We start from the raw sequence: 24,493 nt of genomic DNA, 5'->3' as shown, positions 1-24,493 counted from the left end.
GAACACTGACTTCTTTCATTTAATGCCTGCAGACTATAAAAGAGAACCCAACCCAAAAAGTTTGGTTGATTAGTCTGTGGCATTCTGTTAAACTGTTGCTTATGGCGGTCTCTGTGAGCTTCTCAGCGACATTCAGCCAGCCAGGTATCCTGCCTGCAGTAGATGGAATGTGGCAATGGAACGCTGGCTGCGCGTGTCATAATAGGCTCTGAGCCTTTATATACCTGTGCACAGCAGCAGCCACCTTCAGTCTGCTGCTGGACAGCCAGCAGCAGCAGCAGCAGGAGAGGTATGTAATCAGGAGCCCTCCTGCTAAGGGTAGACAGCTGCTCGTTCCACCCCACCCCCCGCCTTAATTGGTTCTCCTCCCTTCCAACGGTGTTGAGGCGGGTGGGAACAGCAGGGGGTGAAGGTGCTGTGTTTAAAGAGGTGGAGTTATGCAGATCTAAAACGCGTGGATTGCAGCAGCAGCAAGCCGAAAAGTGCAGGCATGTAAGGGATCTAGAGGTTGACAACATGTCTTCTTAACGGGAGTCCAGGAGCTCATCTCCACAAATGGACTTTTCAGGATCCTTGGGTGGCTCCGTAGTTTGAAACCAATTCTGGTTATCGCTTCTCGGCCTTTTGGCTAAGATCAAGTGTAGTATCTGTTCTTATCAGTTTAATATCTGATACGTCCCCTATCTGGGGACCATATATTAAATGGATTTTTAGAACAGGGAGATGGAAAAAGAGCTTGCTCTGTCCACTCCACGCATTGACCTGGTATTGCAGTATCTCCAGGACCGGTGCACCCCTTCTTTAATGCAGTTTCTAAAATCAGAAAGAATTGAATTCAATGTTTTTTGTTCATTTTGCTTGTTTGTCGGATTTTGGGATGGACTCTTTGGCTTTGCTTTTCTTCTCCTCATTGGATTTTTCATGTTCAAAGTTGCAGAAGCCAGATTACAAGCTCATTTTGGTTCAACTTCAGCAACTGTGCATTGCATTGCCATGTAATGTGATGCAATGCTATCTTTCTAGCTCTCCCTTTTTACTTCCTTTTGGATAAACAGACATATTAGGCAAGCATTTTGGAGCTTTCACCTAAATAACTACAGGTGGTGAGATAAGCTGCACAATATAATTGACCTTTCAGTATATTGTTGCACACACACCATCTATTTAGCAAATGCCCTTGTTATCAACAGCAGCCTTTTAAACTCACCTGAGCTAACAGGTATGTGCGCTGGTTACTCTGCTGCGCTTAAAATTTCTTTTTTGGTTTGCTACAATGCCTTTTCTGAAACGTTGTCTCCTTCTGCTGGAACACTGACTTCTTTCATTTAATGCCTGCAGACTATAAAAGAGAACCCAACCCAAAAAGTTTGGTTGATTAGTCTGTGGCATTCTGTTAAACTGTTGCTTATGGCGGTCTCTGTGAGCTTCTCAGCGACATTCAGCCAGCCAGGTATCCTGCCTGCAGTAGATGGAATGTGGCAATGGAACGCTGGCTGCGCGTGTCATAATAGGCTCTGAGCCTTTATATACCTGTGCACAGCAGCAGCCACCTTCAGTCTGCTGCTGGACAGCCAGCAGCAGCAGCAGCAGGAGAGGTATGTAATCAGGAGCCCTCCTGCTAAGGGTAGACAGCTGCTCGTTCCACCCCACCCCCCGCCTTAATTGGTTCTCCTCCCTTCCAACGGTGTTGAGGCGGGTGGGAACAGCAGGGGGTGAAGGTGCTGTGTTTAAAGAGGTGGAGTTATGCAGATCTAAAACGCGTGGATTGCAGCAGCAGCAAGCCGAAAAGTGCAGGCATGTAAGGGATCTAGAGGTTGACAACATGTCTTCTTAACGGGAGTCCAGGAGCTCATCTCCACAAATGGACTTTTCAGGATCCTTGGGTGGCTCCGTAGTTTGAAACCAATTCTGGTTATCGCTTCTCGGCCTTTTGGCTAAGACCAAGTGTCTTGTCTGGGGTCCTTGAGTGTTTTCCCTTGGCCTTCCGGCATCGCCATCTTGATGGCTTAAGCCGGTTGCTGCTTTAGGGGGAGAACGAGGAGGAACGAGAGAGTGATCATAATGGGCGTGAAGATACGCTATGCTGGGACCGATGACAATCGGGTTCGCAATGCATTCCGCATTGAAGTTGATGCTACTGTCAGAGAGCGTTTCAATCTGTCGTATATGGTGCACGAGGTGATCTTCAAAATCCTGGAAGTGACAAGAGAAAACATCGTCTGCCTGCAGGAATCCTGGAAAGAAGGACGGTATGTCTTGGTGCTACAATCTATGGCGGCTTGCCGGAACCTGTATAAGAAGTTGAGGGAGCAGGAGAAGAATCCAACCTTGCATGGTTTGACTTTTACAGTCTTGTACTCCAAAGGTGATGTTCCCCTAGTCATATTTATGTATAATCCCTTTGTGCACGAACATGACATTGCGACTTTTCTTAAGAGGCATTGTGACTTTGTGAGCAACAGTCACAAAATCATGAACGAGGAGAACTTATGGACTGGCAAATACAGATATTTTGTCAGATTTGGGGAAAGTTCTTCGGAGCCTGGAGGTGTTCATTACCCTCCCCAAAGTTTCTCTATCGGGAGAGATAGGGGTATTCTCTTCTTTCCTGAGGCCCCAGTTTTTTGCAGGAAATGTAAGAAGTACGGACACTTACAAGAGGTTTGTACTGCTGTGCCTGTTTGCTCCAAGTGCAACCAAAGTGGGCATGTTGCTAAGGACTGTACCAATCCAATTGTTTGCAATGCTTGTGGTATGGAGGGGCATGCCTTTAAGGATTGTACTCGTCGTGCGAACGAGGGCAAGGCAAGGGCATACTCTGAGGTGGTCTCGAACTCTCCGAGGCCTAAGAGTGTGGCACCTGAGGCCGCAGTTTCTTCCAGGGTGAAGGTAGTGGAACAGCGTGTGGAGACTGCTCCAGTGAGGGCGTCTGCTGACCTACTGGTGGAGCCCGGGAGAGTGGAAGAGGTTCTGGCAGCTGAGATGGACATTTCTTCCTATCAGGGGGGTTTCATTGACTCCTTTTGTGAAGAACGTGAGGGAGCCTTGGAAATCCCAGGGGACCCGGCTCTCAGTTGGAGCAGTGAAAGTATGGATGAAGAGGGAGCTGGAGGTCAAGGAGACTTCACTGAGACTGGGGTGAGGTCTTCTGAGGAACCGGACCGCGCTAAGAATAAAAGGGCCCGGTTGTCTGAACCATCAAGTAGCCAATGCGTGGCAAGTCCGGTGAGTGAGCGGGATTACCCAGTGGTTTCTCTTTCTCCTGCGTCAACGGCTTACCTGGAGGAGAATTTGGAGTCCACTATCTTTCAGCTAAGTGGGAGTTCGCCGGATGACAAAGGATAAGGAAGGCATGTTTTTTTGCTGAGACTGGTGTTTCTGGTTTTTGAGCCAAAGAATGGTCTCTAAACCAAATTGGGACATTGCGTCCCTTAATGTAAGACTTTTAAAGTCTAGAGTTAGAAGATCTGTGATTCTGGACTTCTTACATAACCATTCTTTTGATATTATGTGTCTACAGGAGTGTGGTATAGAAGAACCCCTGGAAGACGCTGATTGGCCATATGGCCAGCATATCTGGTCTGGCTCTAGTGGGAATAAAAATGATGGAGTTGGGATAGTATTAAATAATAGAAATTTTGTTTTTGAATATTATAAGGTAATAGAGGTGGGTCGTTGCATCTCTGCAGTTGTGTGTGGGAGGGGGTGGAAAGTTAAAATTATAAATATTTATGGTCCTACAAAAAAAGAAGACAGGTTAAGTTTATTAGATAAATTATGTTTAGAATTACCTGGTAGGATCCCTGTGATAGTAACAGGTGATTTTAACTGTGTAACTGAGGGGAAAGTTGATGCCTCAGGAAAAAAATTGGCAAACATTATTTCTGATTTTTTCTTTTTTGATGCTGCTGAGGTTTATTTGGGGAAGCCACCACCACCAACCTATAAAGCTGACAGGGGTGGGATAACATCTAGGATTGATAGGATGTTTTTTTCTAAAAATATAATATGTGATGGTTTTTCTCAATTTTCAGTTCCTTTTTCGGACCATGTGTGCCTGAAAGGTGGTTTTAGAGGGGATTTAAGGCGGGTGCATGGGAGAGGTGTGTGGAAATTGAATGTGAGTTTGCTTGAGGATGAGAGAATTGTGAATGATTTTAAGAAAAAATATAGTTGGTGTAAATCTCAAAAGAGTAAGTTTGAAAGTGTGTTGGTGTGGTGGGATTGGATGAAGTATGAAGTGCAAAAGTTTTTTCGTCGATGGGGTTATAAAAAGGCTGCCATGGTTAGGAGTCAATATAAAGATTTAATGATGAGGGTGGAATGGCTAGAGAAAATGAGGATGTGTGGTGTGGATGTGGATGATTTGTTAAGAAGTGCGAGAGAGGATTTGAAGAGGACTTTGGAGAGGAAGGGAAGGGAAATAATTTTTAGGTCAAAGGTGGTCCATCTTGATAAAGATGGAAAGTGTTCAAGATATTTCTTTAAAAAAATAAATGGTAAGAAGGAGGGTATGGAGGAGATTTTTGATGTGGATGGTGTTTGTGTGAGTGGGGAGGATGTAATGAAGGAAGTGGTCACGTTTTATGCTGAGTTGTTTGGCAGGAAGTGGGTGGATGAGAGTTTGAAAGAAGAAGTGCTTAAGACTTTGGATTGTAAGGTGGATAAGGATGGATGTTCTGGTCTATGTGAGGCAGTGATTGAGGAGGAAGTTAAGAAAGCGGTGTTTGGTGCAAGGAAAAATGTGACGCCTGGGAAGGATGGTTTGCCTGTGGAGCTATATGTTATGATGTGGGAAGTGATGGGTATGGATTTAGTGGAAGTGTGTCAGTTTATGTGGGAGAATGGGATGCTTGCGGGTTCAATGAAGGAGGGAGTGGTGGTCTTAATCCATAAGAAAGGGGATAAAAGGTGTTTGAGTAATTGGAGGCCAATTACGCTTCTGAACGCCGATTACAAGGTATTCAGTAAAATTTTGGCGTGTCGGATGCGTGTGGTTGTAGCTGATGTGATTGGTAAAGATCAAGTGTGTGCAGTGCCTGGTAGATGTATGACGGATAATCTGTGTCTTTTAAGAGATGTGTTGTGGGATTGTAAAGTAAGAAAGCAGAAGTGTATGGTGATGGCTGTTGACTTTGAAAAGGCGTTTGATCGCGTGTCTCATGTGTTTCTATTTGAGGTTTTGCGTAGAATGGGTTTTCCGGAGAAATTTGTGCGTGCCGTGAGAGGATTGTATGGGGAGGTGATGAGTGAATTTCTGGTGAATGGGTTTTTGAGTGAGAAAGTGTGTATTAGGTCTGGTGTGAGGCAAGGTTGTCCCATGTCACCGGTATTATTTGTGTGTGTGATTGAGCCACTGCTGTGTATGATTCGGAAAGAGAAAGTGGTGCGTGGTTTGTTAGTGCCAGGGAGTGGTGGAATGACTGTGAAAGTCTTAGGATATATGGATGATGTAGTAGTGGTGAGTGAGAGTGTGGCCTCTATGGAGAGAGTAAAATTGTTGTTGAATTTTTTTTGTGGCGCGTCAGCGTTTCGTGTGAATTGGAACAAATGCATGTTTAAATGTTTTGGTGACAATAGGATTAAGATGGATGGTGTGGCTGGTGTGGATGGTGCAATTAAAGTGTTGGGAGTTTTTTTTAATGATGATTTGAAAGGTTATGAGAGTTGGGATGAATGTGGTGAGCGGATTGTGCGGAAGATGAATTTTTGGAAGTTACGTTCTTTGTCTTTGGTAGGGAAGGTTCTTATTATTAAGGCTGTTATTCTCCCTATTTTGCTTTATGTTTCTTGTATTTTTCCAGTGCCCTATAGGAAAATTAAAAAAGTGGAGAAACTAATTTTTGTGTTTTTTTGGGGCAGTAGGATGGAAAGACTTAAGAGAGAGATTTTGTTTAAGCAATATTTGTATGGGGGACTGAAGTTTCCGAATATTGAAGTGTTTCTAACATTGCATTTTATTAAGACTACGGTCATTTTGATTGGGAAGAATAATAAAGGGGCATTTATGTGTAAGTATTTGGCTGGATGGATGCTGTATGGTCTGAATTGGGTGAAGCGTGATAAGAATGTGCCTGTTGCTTTTAAGTGTCCTGAGTGGTATGGTTTGATTGAGAAGTTTGTGAGGAAGAATGATTTGTTAGCAGTTGCAATGAAAGACTTTATGTTGGTTAAGAAGGTGATGGGGAAGATGTGTGTGAATGAGTGTGAGAGTAATGTGGTGGGATTGCGTTCTATGGAAGTTGCGCGGGTATGGAAGAAGTTAAGCATTCAAGGTGTGTCGAATAGACAGCGAGATATAGTATGGATGGGCCTTCATAATATTTTGCCAGTGAGGGATTTTCAGAAGAAAAGAGATCTCATAAGATCTGCAGTATGTCCAAGGGATGGTTGTGGAGCGAATGAGACGGTGAGGCACCTTATGTGGGATTGTAATTTTGCGTATGATGTGTGGAAAGGTGTGGGTGGACTGTGTAAAGGGGTTGCTGGTGTGAAGTTTATTGATTGGAGAGTGACTATGTTTGGTTTTGGTGCTAGTCGTCGTGGCCTAGAAAGGATGATGTGGTTTATTATGGTGTGTGTGCAGGAGAGCTTGTGGGATGTGAGAAATTTGTGTGTGTTTAAAAGAGTAAATTTAACAGTAAATGATTGTATTAGGTTGATCTTAGCAAGACTATATGTAATCTATTTGTGGGATACAAGAGAAGGTGGTGGTGGTGGAACAGATTCTGAAGGTGTGTGGAAATACCTTAAGTGGCAGGATATGGTTAAATACCGTTGATATTTTTTCTGGAAATGTCTCTGGCATAGGATTACTTGTTTGTATTTTTGTTGAATAATACTTTAATAAAGAAACCACAATGATGCTTATGAAGTGGCAGTATAACTTATGACGAAGTCTGGTTAACTGTTTGCTTATATCTAAACCTGAGTGGTTTTAAAAAAAAAAAAAAAAAAAAAAAATCTGTTCTTATCAGTTTAATATCTGATACGTCCCCTATGTGGGGACCATATATTAAATGGATTTTTAGAACAGGGAGATGGAAAAAGAGCTTGCTCTGTCCACTCCACGCATTGACCTGGTATTGCAGTATCTCCAGGACCGGTGCACCCCTTCTTTAATGCAGTTTCTAAAATCAGAAAGAATTGAATTCAATGTTTTTTGTTCATTTTGCTTGTTTGTCGGATTTTGGGATGGACTCTTTGGCTTTGCTTTTCTTCTCCTCATTGGATTTTTCATGTTCAAAGTTGCAGAAGCCAGATTACAAGCTCATTTTGGTTCAACTTCAGCAACTGTGCATTGCATTGCCATGTAATGTGATGCAATGCTATCTTTCTAGCTCTCCCTTTTTACTTCCTTTTGGATAAACAGACATATTAGGCAAGCATTTTGGAGCTTTCACCTAAATAACTACAGGTGGTGAGATAAGCTGCACAATATAATTGACCTTTCAGTATATTGTTGCACACACACCATCTATTTAGCAAATGCCCTTGTTATCAACAGCAGCCTTTTAAACTCACCTGAGCTAACAGGTATGTGCGCTGGTTACTCTGCTGCGCTTAAAATTTCTTTTTTGGTTTGCTACAATGCCTTTTCTGAAACGTTATCTCCTTCTGCTGGAACACTGACTTCTTTCATTTAATGCCTGCAGACTATAAAAGAGAATCCAACCCAAAAAGTTTGGTTGATTAGTCTGTGGCATTCTGTTAAACTGTTGCTTATGGCGGTCTCTGTGAGCTTCTCAGCGACATTCAGCCAGCCAGGTATCCTGCCTGCAGTAGATGGAATGTGGCAATGGAACGCTGGCTGCGCGTGTCATAATAGGCTCTGAGCCTTTATATACCTGTGCACAGCAGCAGCCACCTTCAGTCTGCTGCTGGACAGCCAGCAGCAGCAGCAGGAGAGGTATGTAATCAGGAGCCCTCCTGCTAAGGGTAGACAGCTGCTCGTTCCACCCCACCCCCCGCCTTAATTGGTTCTCCTCCCTTCCAACGGTGTTGAGGCGGGTGGGAACAGCAGGGGGTGAAGGTGCTGTGTTTAAAGAGGTGGAGTTATGCAGATCTAAAACGCGTGGATTGCAGCAGCAGCAAGCCGAAAAGTGCAGGCATGTAAGGGATCTAGAGGTTGACAACATGTCTTCTTAACGGGAGTCCAGGAGCTCATCTCCACAAATGGACTTTTCAGGATCCTTGGGTGGCTCCGTAGTTTGAAACCAATTCTGGTTATCGCTTCTCGGCCTTTTGGCTAAGATCAAGTGTAGTATCTGTTCTTATCAGTTTAATATCTGATACGTCCCCTATCTGGGGACCATATATTAAATGGATTTTTAGAACAGGGAGATGGAAAAAGAGCTTGCTCTGTCCACTCCACGCATTGACCTGGTATTGCAGTATCTCCAGGACCGGTGCACCCCTTCTTTAATGCAGTTTCTAAAATCAGAAAGAATTGAATTCAATGTTTTTTGTTCATTTTGCTTGTTTGTCGGATTTTGGGATGGACTCTTTGGCTTTGCTTTTCTTCTCCTCATTGGATTTTTCATGTTCAAAGTTGCAGAAGCCAGATTACAAGCTCATTTTGGTTCAACTTCAGCAACTGTGCATTGCATTGCCATGTAATGTGATGCAATGCTATCTTTCTAGCTCTCCCTTTTTACTTCCTTTTGGATAAACAGACATATTAGGCAAGCATTTTGGAGCTTTCACCTAAATAACTACAGGTGGTGAGATAAGCTGCACAATATAATTGACCTTTCAGTATATTGTTGCACACACACCATCTATTTAGCAAATGCCCTTGTTATCAACAGCAGCCTTTTAAACTCACCTGAGCTAACAGGTATGTGCGCTGGTTACTCTGCTGCGCTTAAAATTTCTTTTTTGGTTTGCTACAATGCCTTTTCTGAAACGTTGTCTCCTTCTGCTGGAACACTGACTTCTTTCATTTAATGCCTGCAGACTATAAAAGAGAACCCAACCCAAAAAGTTTGGTTGATTAGTCTGTGGCATTCTGTTAAACTGTTGCTTATGGCGGTCTCTGTGAGCTTCTCAGCGACATTCAGCCAGCCAGGTATTCTGCCTGCAGTAGATGGAATGTGGCAATGGAACGCTGGCTGCGCGTGTCATAATAGGCTCTGAGCCTTTATATACCTGTGCACAGCAGCAGCCACCTTCAGTCTGCTGCTGGACAGCCAGCAGCAGCAGCAGCAGGAGAGGTATGTAATCAGGAGCCCTCCTGCTAAGGGTAGACAGCTGCTCGTTCCACCCCACCCCCCGCCTTAATTGGTTCTCCTCCCTTCCAACGGTGTTGAGGCGGGTGGGAACAGCAGGGGGTGAAGGTGCTGTGTTTAAAGAGGTGGAGTTATGCAGATCTAAAACGCGTGGATTGCAGCAGCAGCAAGCCGAAAAGTGCAGGCATGTAAGGGATCTAGAGGTTGACAACATGTCTTCTTAACGGGAGTCCAGGAGCTCATCTCCACAAATGGACTTTTCAGGATCCTTGGGTGGCTCCGTAGTTTGAAACCAATTCTGGTTATCGCTTCTCGGCCTTTTGGCTAAGATCAAGTGTAGTATCTGTTCTTATCAGTTTAATATCTGATACGTCCCCTATCTGGGGACCATATATTAAATGGATTTTTAGAACAGGGAGATGGAAAAAGAGCTTGCTCTGTCCACTCCACGCATTGACCTGGTATTGCAGTATCTCCAGGACCGGTGCACCCCTTCTTTAATGCAGTTTCTAAAATCAGAAAGAATTGAATTCAATGTTTTTTGTTCATTTTGCTTGTTTGTCGGATTTTGGGATGGACTCTTTGGCTTTGCTTTTCTTCTCCTCATTGGATTTTTCATGTTCAAAGTTGCAGAAGCCAGATTACAAGCTCATTTTGGTTCAACTTCAGCAACTGTGCATTGCATTGCCATGTAATGTGATGCAATGCTATCTTTCTAGCTCTCCCTTTTTACTTCCTTTTGGATAAACAGACATATTAGGCAAGCATTTTGGAGCTTTCACCTAAATAACTACAGGTGGTGAGATAAGCTGCACAATATAATTGACCTTTCAGTATATTGTTGCACACACACCATCTATTTAGCAAATGCCCTTGTTATCAACAGCAGCCTTTTAAACTCACCTGAGCTAACAGGTATGTGCGCTGGTTACTCTGCTGCGCTTAAAATTTCTTTTTTGGTTTGCTACAATGCCTTTTCTGAAACGTTGTCTCCTTCTGCTGGAACACTGACTTCTTTCATTTAATGCCTGCAGACTATAAAAGAGAACCCAACCCAAAAAGTTTGGTTGATTAGTCTGTGGCATTCTGTTAAACTGTTGCTTATGGCGGTCTCTGTGAGCTTCTCAGCGACATTCAGCCAGCCAGGTATCCTGCCTGCAGTAGATGGAATGTGGCAATGGAACGCTGGCTGCGCGTGTCATAATAGGCTCTGAGCCTTTATATACCTGTGCACAGCAGCAGCCACCTTCAGTCTGCTGCTGGACAGCCAGCAGCAGCAGCAGGAGAGGTATGTAATCAGGAGCCCTCCTGCTAAGGGTAGACAGCTGCTCGTTCCACCCCACCCCCCGCCTTAATTGGTTCTCCTCCCTTCCAACGGTGTTGAGGCGGGTGGGAACAGCAGGGGGTGAAGGTGCTGTGTTTAAAGAGGTGGAGTTATGCAGATCTAAAACGCGTGGATTGCAGCAGCAGCAAGCCGAAAAGTGCAGGCATGTAAGGGATCTAGAGGTTGACAACATGTCTTCTTAACGGGAGTCCAGGAGCTCATCTCCACAAATGGACTTTTCAGGATCCTTGGGTGGCTCCGTAGTTTGAAACCAATTCTGGTTATCGCTTCTCGGCCTTTTGGCTAAGATCAAGTGTAGTATCTGTTCTTATCAGTTTAATATCTGATACGTCCCCTATCTGGGGACCATATATTAAATGGATTTTTAGAACAGGGAGATGGAAAAAGAGCTTGCTCTGTCCACTCCACGCATTGACCTGGTATTGCAGTATCTCCAGGACCGGTGCACCCCTTCTTTAATGCAGTTTCTAAAATCAGAAAGAATTGAATTCAATGTTTTTTGTTCATTTTGCTTGTTTGTCGGATTTTGGGATGGACTCTTTGGCTTTGCTTTTCTTCTCCTCATTGGATTTTTCATGTTCAAAGTTGCAGAAGCCAGATTACAAGCTCATTTTGGTTCAACTTCAGCAACTGTGCATTGCATTGCCATGTAATGTGATGCAATGCTATCTTTCTAGCTCTCCCTTTTTACTTCCTTTTGGATAAACAGACATATTAGGCAAGCATTTTGGAGCTTTCACCTAAATAACTACAGGTGGTGAGATAAGCTGCACAATATAATTGACCTTTCAGTATATTGTTGCACACACACCATCTATTTAGCAAATGCCCTTGTTATCAACAGCAGCCTTTTAAACTCACCTGAGCTAACAGGTATGTGCGCTGGTTACTCTGCTGCGCTTAAAATTTCTTTTTTGGTTTGCTACAATGCCTTTTCTGAAACGTTGTCTCCTTCTGCTGGAACACTGACTTCTTTCATTTAATGCCTGCAGACTATAAAAGAGAACCCAACCCAAAAAGTTTGGTTGATTAGTCTGTGGCATTCTGTTAAACTGTTGCTTATGGCGGTCTCTGTGAGCTTCTCAGCGACATTCAGCCAGCCAGGTATCCTGCCTGCAGTAGATGGAATGTGGCAATGGAACGCTGGCTGCGCGTGTCATAATAGGCTCTGAGCCTTTATATACCTGTGCACAGCAGCAGCCACCTTCAGTCTGCTGCTGGACAGCCAGCAGCAGCAGCAGGAGAGGTATGTAATCAGGAGCCCTCCTGCTAAGGGTAGACAGCTGCTCGTTCCACCCCACCCCCCGCCTTAATTGGTTCTCCTCCCTTCCAACGGTGTTGAGGCGGGTGGGAACAGCAGGGGGTGAAGGTGCTGTGTTTAAAGAGGTGGAGTTATGCAGATCTAAAACGCGTGGATTGCAGCAGCAGCAAGCCGAAAAGTGCAGGCATGTAAGGGATCTAGAGGTTGACAACATGTCTTCTTAACGGGAGTCCAGGAGCTCATCTCCACAAATGGACTTTTCAGGATCCTTGGGTGGCTCCGTAGTTTGAAACCAATTCTGGTTATCGCTTCTCGGCCTTTTGGCTAAGATCAAGTGTAGTATCTGTTCTTATCAGTTTAATATCTGATACGTCCCCTATCTGGGGACCATATATTAAATGGATTTTTAGAACAGGGAGATGGAAAAAGAGCTTGCTCTGTCCACTCCACGCATTGACCTGGTATTGCAGTATCTCCAGGACCGGTGCACCCCTTCTTTAATGCAGTTTCTAAAATCAGAAAGAATTGAATTCAATGTTTTTTGTTCATTTTGCTTGTTTGTCGGATTTTGGGATGGACTCTTTGGCTTTGCTTTTCTTCTCCTCATTGGATTTTTCATGTTCAAAGTTGCAGAAGCCAGATTACAAGCTCATTTTGGTTCAACTTCAGCAACTGTGCATTGCATTGCCATGTAATGTGATGCAATGCTATCTTTCTAGCTCTCCCTTTTTACTTCCTTTTGGATAAACAGACATATTAGGCAAGCATTTTGGAGCTTTCACCTAAATAACTACAGGTGGTGAGATAAGCTGCACAATATAATTGACCTTTCAGTATATTGTTGCACACACACCATCTATTTAGCAAATGCCCTTGTTATCAACAGCAGCCTTTTAAACTCACCTGAGCTAACAGGTATGTGCGCTGGTTACTCTGCTGCGCTTAAAATTTCTTTTTTGGTTTGCTACAATGCCTTTTCTGAAACGTTGTCTCCTTCTGCTGGAACACTGACTTCTTTCATTTAATGCCTGCAGACTATAAAAGAGAACCCAACCCAAAAAGTTTGGTTGATTAGTCTGTGGCATTCTGTTAAACTGTTGCTTATGGCGGTGTTAGGATCATTCAGCCATGGAGGGTCCTTGTTGGAGTCGGGGTATCCCCGTAACAAGAAATACACAGACACGTAGTGTATAATCAAGTACTGGGAAGCCCCTGAGCGCGTCTCCCTCTATGGGTGCTGTCCCTTTATTTATAATAATAATCATTTTTTTTTTTTTTTTTTTTTTTGTCAGACATGCGCAGTAAAATGCCTTTGTTTCACAAGCAGTGAAGTGATGATTCATAACAGTGGAATGTTGATAAGAAAGTTTCATAAACAGAAAAGTGATAATTAGTAGAAGGTTGCTGAGACAGCTAAAACAAGTTACAATCTAGTTTCTGGGCGTCAGTCCAAATGTCCAGATAAGGGAAGAATAACTTCATCTGTGTCTTACATCGTAGTCTTGGGTGTAGAATAACTCCTATCATCCTCTCAGTCCCCCCTTTGATTCTTCCTTATGGACTTTTGGTAGAAGACCTGGTCCGGGAGTTCTTTTCTTTCATATTCTTGAGTCCGTGTTACAAAGCTTATTTATGCATATTAAAATAATTTTTAATCCTATTTTAAACACTACATATATGACTACTATAATTAGCACAATCTGTAATATACCTTGCAGAATTCCAGCCACCCAACCTCCAATACCCTTAAACCAGTTCTTTGGGTTGAGAAAGGAGAAGGTGTCTGACCACCAGCTATCTTTATTTTGGTCATTGTGTCTGTCATATTCATCCCGTAATCGTTGTATATCTGCCAGCTTGAACCTCATACTCATTGTACTGTTTGGATCTATGTAATGACAACAGGTTGGACCAATAATTTGACACATTCCTCCCTGGGCCGCAGTTAGGTAGTCTAACACTACAGTATGTTGATTAGTAACAATTATAAGTTGATTTTGTACAGCTATACTAGTATTAAGTATATCCATAATATCCCATATGTGATCATCTAGATAGTCGGTGGCCTGAACTAATTTATCCCACATCTGCATCAACATTGGATACACAAAGAAAGTGCTGAATATTTTATTAGGAATTCCCATTTGGACCACATGTGGCCTACCTGAAGGTCTAGGCGAGTTGTCGGCTGCTCTTTTGTATAGTGTGTGTTTAGGTACTGCTTGCATATCTACCTGCTGATTCTGAACTATAAATGTGGCCGGTGTTAAGCGTCCTAGAGTACATGTACCTTTTATTCCTACTGGGAGCCATTTGTATGCTCCATTTCCACAAATCCAGAAGGTTCCTTCAGGCAGATCCCATATTGCAGAGTGTTGGAGCACCAACCTATGTACCAAATCTAAAAATTTAGATACATTCTGAAGTATACACCAAGGGGGTTTTTGACCTAATGGACTACAGTATCCTGCATCTGGATTTTCACAAGTCGGTGTACCTGGGTCATATGCACTTGACTCATTACATAATATATTACCTGGTATTTTTGAACATGTATCATTGTTTCCATCGGGGAATAATTGTGAATATTTCCAACCATTATTGTGTATGTATTTTTCTACTATATCAGGTTTAAAAGGTTGAGAAGAAGATACTGTGCTACTAAAACTGAGTTGTATATTTTCTGTAGGAATTAACCCTAAGTCTGTTAGTCCCGTCTTATTTCTAGGAACCCATACACCTCCTTTAAACGCTAAATATTGTAAGTTGTTTATTTTTCCGGTCATATTACCTTGCCACCAGGGAAATCCCACCCACCCCACAACTGGGATGGCAACAGTGGTGTTCCATAATCTAGAATTAACGGTTTGGTTATTTGCTAATTTGTCTGAGCAATTAGTCCATGTAAACACTTCCTCAGGGGTCATGGGTACGGCCAGGAAGGGTATGCTCGTGGCTGATATTGGAGAATGCGTACAAATCCAACAGTCTGCTATTTTCTGTCCGCCATCGAGCAACCCGTTTACCAATGTCTCATGATGTTTTATAAATTTATTATCTGTAGGTTTTGGGGAACTTAGTTTATCCCACAGGTCTCCCTGATCTATCGTTATATCTAACACAAGTACAATCACCACTATTTCTTTTTGCAATGGCTTGCATGTACCCATGCTGATTTTCCTTCCAATTTTACTGCAGTTGGAGTTGTCAATAACACCTGATATGGACCCTCAAATCTGGGTTCTAGCGTTCTTCTGTTATGTCTTTTTACGTAGACTTCGTCTCCTGGTTGCAGCTTGTGCGTTCCCTCAATGGAATCTGGATCTGGAATGGAAGAGAACACTAAAGAGTGTATTTTAGACACATGCTTACATAAATTTTGTACATAAGCAGTTAAGCTTTCAGTTTCTAACATTAAAGTCTGTGGGAAATACAATCCTGTATTGGCAACTCTACCAAACAATATTTCATGGGGGGTGAGTTTGCTCTTTCCCTGGGGGGTGTTTCTGACTGAATACAATGCTATTGGGAGACACTCAGTCCATGGTTTCTGTGTTTCTGCCATGGCTTTCTGTATTTTTAACTTAAGTGTTCCATTCATTCTCTCAACCTTACCAGAACTCTGTGGGTGGTAAGGGGTGTGTAGTTCACTTTTTATACACAACATTTTCATTACATTCTGAAAGATCTCTCCAGTAAAATGTGTACCTCTATCCGACTCGATCACTTCTGGGATACCATAACGGGGTACCAGTTCATGTGCTATTTTTACTGCAGTGACTTTAGCCGTGGCTGTATGAACTGGATAAGCCTCTGGCCACCCCGAAAACATGTCCACACATACCAGTACATACTCATAGTGTCCATGCTTAGGCATCTGGATGTAATCGATCTGAAGTCTCTGGAATGGATATAGTGGTCTTACATGGTGCTTCTGGGGGGTCTTAACAGTCTGTCCTGGATTGTGGGCTAAACAGATTTCACAAGAACCACATTTTGCTCGAGCTACCTGGCCGAACCCTGGGGCTAACCACTTCTGTCTGACCCTCTGTATCATACCGTTTGCAGACACATGTGTAGGTCCGTGGGCTTCACTGACCACAACAGGGTACCACGCTCGGGGGAGACAAAGCTCATCTCCTTTTTTCCATAGTCCTTCTTTTTCTTCTGCCCCCTGTTTCTGCCACTCTTCTTTTTCTTCTCTACTCACCTGCTGGTGGGCTTCTTTGAGCCGTGTAATTAAGTCAAATTCTGATACTGCACTAATAGTGTGGTCAGTTGTCAGAGGTTTTACTGCAGCTCGCTTAGCAGCCTTGTCGGCTCGGTCATTACCCCTAGCTATCTCGGTGTCGAGTCTTACATGTGCAGGTACTTTTATTACTGCTACTTGTTTGGTTGAGGCAGCTGATTCTAGGATTTGTCTAATCATTTGTCCATGTTTTACTGGTTGACCTGAAGCTGTCATGTAACCTCTAGCTCTCCATATACATCCAAAATCATGTACAATACCATATGCATATCTAGAATCAGTAAAAATATTAGCGGTTTTTTCTTTTGCTAACTGTAATGCTCGTATTAGAGCTAATAGTTCAGCTTCCTGGGCTGAACAGCTGGCCTGCATTGGCTCAGCTTCAATAACATCATGATCTGATACAATGGCATAACCTGTGTGAAAGTTACCAGTTTCATCTGCATACCTACTACCATCTATATACATATGTAGGTCTGGATTGTCAAGAGGGGTGTCCTGTACATTAGGTAGCCCTTGTGTTTCTTGTTCTATACACTGTAAGCAATCATGTATTATATTGTCTTGTTCGTGGTATTGTAAAAAATTTTCATCTTCGTCTTCCTGACCTCCTTCCACTCCCCCCTTTGTCTCTAGTGGTAACAGAGTGGCTAAATTTAGAGACAATATGCGGCGAAAAGTGAGGTTTGGTGGCATTAGTAAGGAGCATTGTAATCTAAGATGTCTAGCCATTGAAATGTGTTTTGGCAATACCTGATTCAGTATGCCATGTACATCATGTGTAGTTTGTACTATTAAGGCATGGTCTAGTACTATTTCTGAGGCTTTTTCTACCAAAAGAGAGACAGCTGCTACTACTCTGACACATGATGGTGCAGCTTTGGTAACATTATCTAATTGAGCAGAATAGTATGCGACAGGTCTTTGTTTATTTTCATGTTTCTGTGTTAGTACTCCTGTAGCATGATTAGACATTTCCGCAGCCATTAATTGGAATGGTTTGGCGTAGTCTGGGATTCCCAAGGCCGGGGCTGACATGAGACCTTTCTTGAGGTCTTGAAAGGCTATGAGCGCTGATTCAGTTAACTGAAAAGGCTCGATTTTTAAACAATCATATAGAGGTTGCATAAGCTGACTAGCATGTATAACCCATTGTCTGCAGTGTGATACTATTCCCAAAAATGCTCTTAATGTTTTGTAGTTCTTGGGAGGAACAAGATCTCTAATGATTTTTAGTCTGTCGGCGGTGAGGTGCCGAATACCTTGTGAAATGCAGTGTCCTAGAAATACTACCGTAGTCATACAAAGTTGTACTTTTTTCTTGTTAACTTTACAGCCCATGTCTGCTAGAAATATTAACAATCTTATTGTGTTGCTGTTTGCGGACTCTTGAGCAGGGGCACATAATAATAGGTCATCAACATATTGAAGAATTACAACCTCATCCGTAGGTTTGAAATTTTGAAGAACTGATCTCATAGCTTCTGAGTACAAGGTAGGTGAATGTATCATACCCTGTGGTAATCTTGTCCATGCTAATTGTCTATTCTTAAATGTAAATGCAAACAGTTTGTAACAGTCTGGGTGTAATGGTACTGAAAAAAATGCATTTGATAAGTCTATGACAGAAAATACTCGTGCTGTTGCTGGGATCTGTGATAGCAACGTGTGTGGATTTGGCACAACAGGAGTAATAGGTTCCAAAATATTATTTATCTCTCTTAAATCATGTACCATCCGGTATCTAGCAGCTGACCCCTCAGTAGATTTCTTTTTTACGGGGTACAACGGTGTATTGGCTGGTGACTTTACTTCTATCAGTACTCCAGTTTTTAGATAATCTTTTATCTGTTCTCCTATGGCGTGTTCTTGTTGGGCACTAATAGGATACTGTCTCAATTGGGGTAGTGTCACACCTGGAACAGGAGTGACTTTTACTGGAGCTATTGGCATTAGTCCTACATCGGTGTCATGTTGTGCCCATAATTTTTCTGGTACCTCAGAAAGATCTAAAATAATTTGGGTAGGGGCAGGATCTTTCTCATCCTCTAAGGCTTGGACTTTTACAATGTTTTCTAGAGACTCTTGGTCATCAGGCACCAAAATTTGGACTCTACCATCCTCCAAAAATTGGATATTCATTTCTGTCTGCTTTAATAGGTCTGTACCTAGAAGACAAGTAGGTGCCCCTTTGACAAAAAGAAATTTAGATAAAAATATTTTAGATCCTATCTTTGTTTCAAGGGGAATACTATATGGGAGTGGCCTGATTCCTCCATCATACCCTTCGGTATAGGTTACATCATCTGATAAACAATCAGCATTTGGTAAGGCGTCTTCATTGAGGACGGAGGAAGTTGCTCCGGTATCTATTAGAAAAGGGCATTGTTTTCCTGCTACTTTTACCTGAATTATTGGGCGCCTTCCAGTCAAAGTGGTTTGCATCACGTCTAGTCACTCGCTTGCTGCAGGAGCAGAAGCCTGTACTGTCTTTTCTTGTGATTCTCTTGGGACATAGGTACCATCTTCTATATCCCTGGCTTTTTTCCTGCATTCTCTAATCCAATGTCCTGGTTTCTTACAGTAGTGACATGGATTAGTTTTCTTATCCAAGTTCCCTTTGTCATAGGTCTGATTTGATCTGTTGTTTTTATTGACCAGACTATTATTTGCTGCTACTCTGACGGGTTTGGATGCTGCCTCACGCATATCCATTTCTATCCCTAATAGTTTTTGTCTGACTATCTGGGGATCATCTAAGGTTCTCCAATCAGGAGTTGCAGCCTTGAACTTTTCCCTAAGTTTTGGGTTAAGATTCTCTATAAAAGTTTTTGTCATCAGTCGAATGACTCCTTCATTGGTAAGGTCCATTCCCTCGTCTCTGTAACTGTTTTCTACCGCTAAGTAGTATTCATCTACAGGCTGTCCTGACTTCTGGGAGACAGTTCCTGAAGTCCCTCTCATTCGTTGTTTAGTTCTCATAAACTCCATAAGTCTGATCATAAAATTCTGTCCTGACAGTGCGGTATTTGGATCCTCACCATCTACTGGTTGAGGTCTATGAGGTTCTATAACTGTCATCAATTCCTGATACAACCCTGGTGTCATTTTCATTCTACATAATTCTGTCCCATCTGACCATGTTCCATTATGGGTGTGTATTATCTGCTGTATGTACGTAGCAAATCTTAGTGGGCATTGTATTGGATCTGGTGCATTCTGAAATAGGGACATTCCCTCAGCGGGGGTCCATGGAAAATATTGTCTAGTCTGATGGTATCTAGTTACTCTACGCGGTGGATTGCCACCATCTTCTTCTCTGTATGGTCGACTGAGGATACGCACTGGTGCCAACATATCATGTGGTCGTGGTGCTCCACATCCTGCACATGTGTCTCTCCAGTCTGGATTCTGGAGTCCACAGTTTGTACATGTCCATCCACCCGGACCCCGAAAATCAGGATACAGTGTGGGTTCTGACCTGGGCTGATATGGTGGTGCCAATGGGTTCATTTGTTTACTGTTTTCTGTTTGTACAATGGGACCCTGTCTGACTGGAGTTCTCCATAATCCATTGTCTTTATTAAAAGTCCAATGGTCTGTCTCTGCTGTTTTTGATAGTTCGACCATGGCCTCTACTTGTTCCTGCCATCCTTTGTCTCTTATCACTCCTGCTTTTCTAACCCGAATGTCCTCCCATAGTTTCCTGTTAAACCTGTCATGCCTTGCTACCTGAAAAGTTTTGCAAACTTTCCCTAAATTCTTAGTTGCTTCTACACCACACCTTTCTTTCACGATTGTATAGACATCTTGTTCATCATTTGTGGTCTTAGTCTGTTTGTTGCCCATTTTTCCTGACTATTCCTACCTTAGGAGGCTTTTTGGGTTAGATAAAATATATTCTATATTTTACCTTTCCTCGTTACCTATTCTGTCCTAAGGAGCCAGTATCTGAAACGGTTTCTCTGGACCGTTTTGTCTGAAGTGTAGAGTAATTCTAACACATATATATATGGCAACAAGGGCAAGACCAACAATACATAAAATGAACCATACAGTCTCCATTATATATCGTGTCCCTGGAGTATTATCATTACTTCCATGGGCTCATTCTGTCAATCTCTTATCCGTCAAAAAAGGAGGACAAAGGTTCGGGAGTTAAGCGTGAGCGAAGGTTTCCCCGAAAGGACACAACCTTATGACTCAGTTAGGCAATCTCCGTAATACTTATGTCATCTACCTTAGTGCGGCTTATGAGGCTATTCCCGACATCCACATCTCTTTCATACTATCCGTTTCATAACCTTCTCTGACCTCTCCTTCGGCAGATCCTACAGTATATACATGAATGACCCGAGCTATAGGTATCCTTCTCTACTAGTTCCTCAATCCCAACACAAGATATGCATGAAATTTACGGACTATCGCAGAGCAGATGTAAGAGAACTAACAGTGTCTCTTACCTGGCCAGGTTTGTCATCTGCTGTTCCGATGTCCCAATCTCAGCGGTTACTCGTGCCGGTCGATGAACTTGAAGGAATACGCAGACCTCGGGTCCCTGTTCGGGTGCCAGGAATTGTTAGGATCATTCAGCCATGGAGGGTCCTTGTTGGAGTCGGGGTATCCCCGTAACAAGAAATACACAGACACGTAGTGTATAATCAAGTTCTGGGAAGCCCCTGAGCGCGTCTGCCTCTATAGGTGCTGTCCCTTTATTTATACTAATAATCATAGTTTTTTGTCACACATGCGCAGTAAAATGCCTTTGTTTCACAAGCAGTGAAGTGATGATTCATAACAGTGGAATGTTGATAAGAAAGTTTCATAAGCAGAAAAGTGATAATTCATAGCAGTAGAAGGTTGCTGAGACAGCTAAAAACAAGTTACAATCTAATTTCTGGGCGTCAGTCCAAATGTCCAGATAAGGGAAGAATAACTTCATCTGTGTCTTACATCGTAGTCTTGGGTGAAGTATAACTCCTATCATCCTCTCAGTATATATGTATATTGTATATGGGTGTGTATATATGTATACTGTATGTGTGTGTATATGTATACTGTATATGTGTGTGTATATATGTATACTGTATGTGTGTATATATGTATACTGTATATGGGTGTGTATATATGTATACTGTATGTGTGTGTATATATGTATACTGTATGTGTGTATATATGTATACTGTATATGTGTGTGTATATATATGTGTATACTGTATGTGTGTATATATGTATACTGTATATGTGTGTATATATGTATACTGTATATGGGTGTATATATGTATACTGTATATGTGTGTATATATATGTATACTGTATATGGGTGTATATATGTATACTGTATATGGGTGTGTATATGTATACTGTATATGTGTGTATATGTATACTGTATATGGGTGTATATATGTATACTGTATATGTGTGTGTATATGTATACTGTATATGTGTGTATATGTATACTGTATATGTGTGTATATATATGTGTGTATATGTATACTGTATATGTGTGTGTATATATGTATACTGTATATGGGTGTATATATATGTATACTGTATATGTGTGTATATGTATACTGTATATGTGTGTATATATATGTATACTGTTTATGGGTGTATATATGTATACTGTATATGTGTGTGTATATATGTATACTGTATGTGTGTGTATATATGTATACTGTATATATGTGTATATATGTATACTGTATATGGGTGTATATATGTATACTGTATATGCGTGTATATATGTATACTGTATATGTGTGTATATATATGTATACTATATATGTGTGTATATGTATACTGTATATGTGTGTATATATATGTATACTGTTTATGGGTGTATATATGTATACTGTATATGTGTGTGTATATATGTATACTGTATATATGTGTATATATGTATACTGTATATGGGTGTATATATGTATACTGTATATGTGTGTATATATGTATACTGTATATGTGTGTGTATATATGTATACTGTATATGGGTGTATATATGTATACTGTATATGTGTGTATATATATGTATACTGTATATGTGTGTATATGTATACTGTATATGTGTGTATATGTGTATACTGTATATGTGTGTATATGTATACTGTATATGGGTGTATATATGTATACTGTATATGTGTGTATATATATGTATACTGTATATGGGTGTGTATATATGTATACTGTATATGTGTGTATATATATGTATACTGTTTATGGGTGTATATATGTATACTGTATATGTGTATATATGTATACTGTATATGTGTGTATATATGTATACTGTATGTGTGTATATATATGTATACTGTATATGGGTGTATATATGTATACTGTATATGTGTGTATATATGTATACTGTATGTGTGTGTATATATGTATACTGTATATGTGTGTGTATATATATGTATACTGTATGTGTGTATATATGTATACTGTATATGGGTGTGTATATATGTATACTGTATGTGTGTATATATGTATATTGTATATGGGTGTGTATATATGTATACTGTATGTGTGTGTATATGTATACTGTATATGTGTGTGTATATATGTATACTGTATGTGTGTATATGTATACTGTATATGGGTGTGTATATATGTATACTGTATGTGTGTGTATATATGTATACTGTATGTGTGTATATATGTATACTGTATATGTGTGTGTATATATATGTGTATACTGTATGTGTGTATATATGTATACTGTATATGTGTGTATATATGTATACTGTATGTGTGTATATATGTATACTGTATATGTATGTATATATGTATACTGTATATGGGTGTATATATGTATACTGTATATGTGTGTATATATATGTATACTGTATATGGGTGTATATATGTATACTGTATATGGGTGTGTATATGTATACTGTATATGTGTGTATATGTATACTGTATATGGGTGTATATATGTATACTGTATATGTGTGTGTATATGTATACTGTATATGTGTGTATATGTATACTGTATATGTGTGTATATATATGTGTGTATATGTATACTGTATATGTGTGTGTATATATGTATACTGTATATGGGTGTATATATATGTATACTGTATATGTGTGTATATGTATACTGTATATGTGTGTATATATATGTATACTGTTTATGGGTGTATATATGTATACTGTATATGTGTGTGTATATATGTATACTGTATGTGTGTGTATATATGTATACTGTATATATGTGTATATATGTATACTGTATATGGGTGTATATATGTATACTGTATATGCGTGTATATATGTATACTGTATATGTGTGTATATATATGCATACTATATATGTGTGTATATGTATACTGTATATGTGTGTATATATATGTATACTGTTTATGGGTGTATATATGTATACTGTATATGTGTGTGTATATATGTATACTGTATATATGTGTATATATGTATACTGTATATGGGTGTATATATGTATACTATATATGTGTGTATATATGTATACTGTATATGTGTGTGTATATGTATACTGTATATGTGTGTATATATATGTATACTGTATGTGTGTGTGTATATATGTATACTGTATATGTGTGTGTAAATATGTATACTGTATGTGTATATATATGTATACTGTATATGTGTGTGTATATGTATACTGTATATGGGTGTGTATATGTATACTGTATATGTGTGTATATATATATACTGTTTATGGGTGTATATATGTATACTGTTTATGGGTGTATATATGTATACTGTATATGTGTGTGTATATATGTATACTGTATATGTGTGTATATATATATACTGTTTATGGGTGTATATATGTATACTGTTTATGGGTGTATATATGTATACTGTATATGTGTGTGTATATATGTATACTGTATATGGGTGTATATATGTATACTGTATATGTGTGTGTATATGTATACTGTATATGTGTGTGTAAATATGTATACTGTATGTGTATATATATGTATACTGTATATGTGTGTGTATATGTATACTGTATATGGGTGTGTATATATGTATACTGTATATGTGTATATATGTATACTGTATATGTGTGTATATATGTATACTGTATATGTGTGTATATATGTATACTGTATATGGGTGTGTATATATGTATACTGTATATGTGTATATATGTATACTGTATATGTGTGTATATATGTATACTGTATATGTGTGTATATATATGTATACTGTATATGTGTGTATATGTATACTGTATATGTGTGTATATGTGTATACTGTATATGTGTGTATATGTATACTGTATATGGGTGTATATATGTATACTGTATATGTGTGTATATATATGTATACTGTATATGGGTGTGTATATATGTATACTGTATATGTGTATATATGTATACTGTATATGTGTGTATATATGTATACTGTATGTGTGTATATAT

At 40.4% G+C, this 24,493-nt stretch overlaps 5 non-coding genes and 1 pseudogene across 5 annotated transcripts; all 6 read left to right on the top strand.

The window, feature by feature from the left end:
- The first annotated feature begins 608 nt into the window (after nucleotides 1-608).
- On the top strand, nucleotides 609-799 carry LOC141191895 (U2 spliceosomal RNA). Its single transcript, XR_012265592.1, has one exon. It is a non-coding gene; the product is annotated as a U2 spliceosomal RNA (small nuclear RNA).
- A 6,104-nt stretch (nucleotides 800-6,903) lies between these two features.
- On the top strand, nucleotides 6,904-7,116 carry LOC141192161 (U2 spliceosomal RNA; annotated as a pseudogene).
- A 1,112-nt stretch (nucleotides 7,117-8,228) lies between these two features.
- On the top strand, nucleotides 8,229-8,419 carry LOC141191894 (U2 spliceosomal RNA). The gene has a single exon (XR_012265591.1). It is a non-coding gene; the product is annotated as a U2 spliceosomal RNA (small nuclear RNA).
- A 1,115-nt stretch (nucleotides 8,420-9,534) lies between these two features.
- On the top strand, nucleotides 9,535-9,725 carry LOC141191892 (U2 spliceosomal RNA). Its single transcript, XR_012265590.1, has one exon. It is a non-coding gene; the product is annotated as a U2 spliceosomal RNA (small nuclear RNA).
- A 1,112-nt stretch (nucleotides 9,726-10,837) lies between these two features.
- LOC141191891 (U2 spliceosomal RNA) lies at nucleotides 10,838-11,028 on the top strand. The gene has a single exon (XR_012265589.1). It is a non-coding gene; the product is annotated as a U2 spliceosomal RNA (small nuclear RNA).
- Nucleotides 11,029-12,140: 1,112 nt separating this feature from the next.
- LOC141191890 (U2 spliceosomal RNA) lies at nucleotides 12,141-12,331 on the top strand. The gene has a single exon (XR_012265588.1). It is a non-coding gene; the product is annotated as a U2 spliceosomal RNA (small nuclear RNA).
- Nucleotides 12,332-24,493: the final 12,162 nt, after the last annotated feature.

Source organism: Phyllobates terribilis, unplaced genomic scaffold (assembly GCF_046119375.1).
Source record: "Phyllobates terribilis strain yellow unplaced genomic scaffold, ASM4611937v1 Scaffold_52__1_contigs__length_9100884, whole genome shotgun sequence".
Lineage (NCBI taxonomy): Eukaryota > Metazoa > Chordata > Amphibia > Anura > Dendrobatidae > Phyllobates > Phyllobates terribilis.
The sequence above is the reverse complement of the archived record's forward strand: the minus strand, read 5'-3'. Positions and strand labels throughout refer to the sequence as shown.